This window comes from Artibeus jamaicensis, unplaced genomic scaffold (assembly GCF_021234435.1).
Source record: "Artibeus jamaicensis isolate MK-2021 breed Jamaican fruit bat unplaced genomic scaffold, CSHL_Jam_final scaffold_11, whole genome shotgun sequence".
Classification (NCBI taxonomy): Eukaryota; Metazoa; Chordata; class Mammalia; order Chiroptera; family Phyllostomidae; genus Artibeus; species Artibeus jamaicensis.
The window spans coordinates 2,494,335-2,499,122 of NW_026522027.1; the positions used below are offsets into that span (position 1 = coordinate 2,494,335).

At 47.7% G+C, this 4,788-nt stretch overlaps 1 non-coding gene across 1 annotated transcript; it reads right to left on the reverse strand.

Annotated features, from left to right (window-relative positions):
- Window positions 1-319: 319 nt before the first annotated feature.
- On the reverse strand, window positions 320-422 carry LOC119054446 (U6 spliceosomal RNA). Its single transcript, XR_005083520.2, has one exon. It is a non-coding gene; the product is annotated as a U6 spliceosomal RNA (small nuclear RNA).
- Between the last annotated feature and the right edge of the window lie 4,366 nt (window positions 423-4,788).

Here is a 4,788-nt window from a genome sequence, read left to right on the forward strand (position 1 = left end):
CACTTTGAGTTTCCATCAAAGGCTGTGGTTCCCCAGCTGCAGCTGTAACACCAGAGCCACCTCACCAGCCTAGGCCTGGGCCACTTCCACTGAGCTGCCCACAATTGAGCTTTATCATATTGAACTGTTTTCACTGAATCAAGTCACCCTCCTCCCCACTGCACCCCAAATGGGGACTCCCATTGGAGTTAAATTGGCAGCAACAAGCTTTGATTGACAAGACTAATAAGCGAATGTGCAAGTGCTGTATTCTGGAGTGCAGAAGAGACAATAAACACTATTCCTGTAGGTACTAGACATTTTGACAAATTCTAAAAGCACAAACCTTTAAATTCTCCTTCATGAATTTAGCATGCGCAAGGGCCATGCTAATCTTCTCTGTCTCGTTCCAATTTGAGTATATGTGCTGCCAAATCGAGCACCATTGGTTGATTCTTGTACATGCCCTGACCAGGGATTGAACTGACAACCTTGGGGTATCAGGATGACACTCTACTAACTGAGCTTTTGAACTTGTCAGCCATGCCTGGACCCTAGTTCCTTCCCCATCAAGGCAACCAGACCCTCTACTGTCCTCACTTTGAAAGCCAACCCATTTTGCCCCCAGCATCCTTCGTGTGCCTGTTGAACTCAACAGATCCTCACTAACTCGGCCGGAGTCCTTCACTTACACAAACACGGTAAACTGAGGCAGCATGCACAGCCTGGACTTTTACGAACCCTGCCTTTCCTCACTATTTGGGTTTCTGTATGAATCAGTGCTTCCCGGAGAGCTGTTCTTTTGGATCACAAATAAACGCCTGTTGCCTCTCCCCATGACCTTTTATTTTTTGGTTAACAAGTATAATCCAGAACCCTAGACATCCACTCTTGCCTCTAACCATGGTCAGGCCTCAGAGAGGTGTATCTCCACAGGCCTTATGTCCTGGAAACAAACACTGTAAAGCCTTGTGAGCTGGGCCATTGTGAAAGTCAGGGGTGAACCCTCTGTCAAGCATTGGAGGATGAGAAGGACATGAGTGGCAGAAGCCAAACAGACAATTTCCTCTCTGACAAAAGAATGTCAAAGGTTATTGAATAATGAAATCTCGTTTCTCAGCAGTGAAAAGCATCCTTTCCATTCTTTTTTTTTCTTATTCTTGCCCAAGGATATGCCCATTAATTCTAGAGAGAAGGGAAGGGAGGGATAAGAAGAGGGAGAGAAACATCAATGGGAGAGAGAAATCTCGATAGGTTACCTCTCACACACACCCCAACCGGGAACCGAACCTGCAACCCAGGCATGTGCCCTGACCAGGATCAAACCCACAACCTTTCAGTTTGTGTGATGACGCTCTTCCCAGCGGAACCACACTGGACAAGACCCAACACATGGGGTTCTGGGTTTGTTGGGTTTCTTTTGGTGGAATCTAGAGGGTTCTCTGTGTCACCCTCTCCCCTTCCCCAGGGGGAGTGAGCAACCTCCAGAATGTGGGCCACAAATGAGACAAAGCCCCCAATGCTTGGTCAGTTTGCTGCTTCATTGTGTTGCTGTTTACTACTTTTGATGTTTTGATCATCGTAGGCGGTCTCTGTGCCAAGGACCAACCTTAAAGTCCTCTCAGGTTTACTGAGCCTGTCCCTGGTTGTTCCAATCACTTTCTAATTTCCCCCATATATGTGATAGTCTTCCAATGTTCTCATCTTTCACATCTGGCTCCCTGAAGGGAAGAAGCAAAAATGAGTGGGGGAGAAAGGGCACCAGCTCTCCATGGCAGCTGGAGGAAGATGGGCTGGCAGCGACAAGGGACAGACATCAACAGTGGCTGCCCACCATCTTGTCTGCACCTCTGGTCCGGAGCAGCGACCAGAGCCCAGATCCCTGACATTTGGGGTGCAAAGTGCCCATTGCCCACTATGGCTCCCGCACGCAGCCTGCAAGCTGATGCAGAACACACAGAGCCGCCTGCCAGGGGGCTGGGGCTGAAGGGCGAGTAGCCGCGTGTCTGCTGCGGTGAGAGCTGAAACTGACCAAAACTAACTACACTTGAAGTGCAAGTCTTCGACAGACTCCATGGTTCATCATAGTCAGACAGCTTCTGCCTGTGCCATGGCTCGCTCGGTGGGGAGATGGATTCCTGGTGCTTCCTATTCTTCCACTGCCCCCATCTGCTGTATTATTTTAACAGAGTAGCTTAAAGTAGATCACTTGTGGGGGCAATTTTGCCCACCAGTCCCCCTGGTCCACCATGGATGAAAATAAAACTACTAAGACATGATCTGCTTGGGGAGGAGAGGTGGTCAATCTCTCACAGGAGAAGGACCAAGAACCTCTTCTTCAACGGCTTTTATTAGGGTCAAAACCCACAGGAATACAGGCAAAGCTCATCAATCAATGTCAGGCGGCAAGGATCAAACAGTAGATGATATTTCAAAGAAATCTGAGGGCTTAGTCTGAGTCAGTGTCTGTCAGGAAAGGGAGTTGCAAAAACTTCGGGAGACAAACTCATTTTCTGCTCGGACCTTTCCCATATGAATGAAAGCACTCTTAACAATGCAGGCTTCACAGGACTTTACAAACTCTTTCTTATGCCCAATCACCCCGGAACCCACTCTAGCCAGCAAAGGGCTGCACTGCCTTCCCAGTCATAGGTTTTTAGGCTTAAATGGATGAGAGCCAGGAAATGCTTCTCCCAGATGGAAATGGGGACTCAGGCTATGTCAGAATAGCCGAGGGGCGAGGGTCCATTGCTCCCTCTTTGTTGCAGCCCCCTGAGTCCTTCCATGATGGCCTCCCAAGTGATGGTGTCTAGCTTAGGTTGCCACACCCCAGGGGTCGTACCCGTCGAAGACTAACCGTCCAAGCATTGAGGACTTTGTCTCTTTTGTGGCCCACATTCTGGAGGTCACTCACTCATCCTTATCCATGGGGGACAGTTACAATTCCTAAAACCAGGCAGAGCGGTTCCCAACAATCAGTAGTTCCAACTACCAAGTTAAAAGGAACTCATGGGGTAAAGGGTCATGTTAAACGATGCCATGGGGACACCAAGGGAGCAAAATCCAGACTGTGGCTTTGTCCAAAATTATTTTTAGAAGAAAAAAAAGAGAAAGGAAGCTGTAGTTTTAAAGGCTTAACCACAAAATCAAATGCAGTGTATAGATCTCACTTGGATTCTGATTTTAAAAAGTAGCCCTGGCTGGTGTGGCTCAGTGGATTGAGCACCAGCCTGTGAACTAAAGGGTCGCCGGTTCAATTCCCAGTCGGGGCACATGCCTGCGTTGCTCGCCGGGTTCCCAGTAGGGGGTGTGCGAGAGGCGACCACACACTGATGTTTCTTTTCCTCTCTCTCTCCTTCTCTTCCCCTCTCTAAAAGTAAATAAGTAAAATATTTTAAAATAAAAAATAAAAACCAGGAAAATAATTATATGAGACAGGTAAGGAAGTCTATTCATTGATTGGTTACTTAACCATATTAAGTATTTTAAATTCAATTATATATAAGAACTGAGACCATGTATTTCAACATGACTTAAGAGTTTGTTCCAAGAAAGTCTTGCCTAGAAGACTATATCTGTAAAACAATGAAGAATTCATTATTTGGTCCAGGAAATTCCTACAAACCAGTTGATCTGGGCAAGCAGTTTGTTTACCTGGGCAAACAGCTCTTTTCTGAGGATTGCTCACCTGGGCAAAAAGTTTATTCACCAGACAACAGTTCATATATCAAGACTTGTTTCCAGACCCCCATTTTCTCATGTTCACCAATCCTAAATTATTGTGCCATAATCCTTACCCCGTCCTAGCCAATGTGTTGCTTTGGAAATCTCACCTCAGCCCTGGCTGGTGTGGCTCAGGGTACTGAGCGCGGACCTGCAAACCACAGGGTCACTGGTTCAATTCCCAGTCAGGGCGCATGCCTGGGTTGTGGGCCAGGTCCCCAGTAGGGAACGCTTGAGAGGCAACCGCACACTGATGTTACCCTCCCTGTCTTCCTCCCTCCCTTCCCCTCTGAAAATAAACAAGTAAAATCTTAAAACAAAGGAAAAAGAAAAACCCAACTCAAATTGTCTAATTTAATCTTCCCTTTGGTGGCCCTGGGGAGACTCTGCTGGTCTCTGTGAATCAACTGTTAACAGGTATAAAATAGCTTTGTGACAGGTTTGTGTTTCTTTTTTTGTAATATTTTATTTATTTATTTTTTTTAGAGAGAGGGGAAGGGAAGGAGAAAAAGTGGGAGAGAAACATCAATGTCTGGTTGCCTCTCCTGTGTCCCCTGCTGGGACCTGGCCTGCAACCCAGGCATGTGCCCTGACTGGGAATCAAACCGGCGACCCTTTGCTTCCCAGGCCCGTGCTCAATCCAGTGAGCTACACCAGCCAGGGCTGTTCCCTTTTTTTTTTTAAGTGGAGCTTATCTTTCTGAAAAATGTGTGCCAATTAAAGGAAATAAAGTCAGAGATGTGTTCCAATGTGGTATGAGATGGAGGGTAGGTGGGGGCACAGGAGAAATGAAACCGACTAGCAGTGACAGGTGTCGAAGCTCGTGGGCAGCCACCTGGGGCTTCCCACACTGCGTTTGTCTCCCGTGCCCCTCTGCACTTGTGCACAGTGACAGGGGCTTTCCAAGTGGGCTGCTCGGACCACATTCTCGGAGCCATACTCCATCTTCCTCCCTGTCTCTGCCGAGCTACATTCAATCCTTTAGCAGATCCTCCCTTCGCTCCCCCCCCACTCCGACCATTGCCCATTACCCCCACTTCCTCCTCCCTGGTCCAGCTCCACCAAGTCCAGCCTCCATTGCTGAAA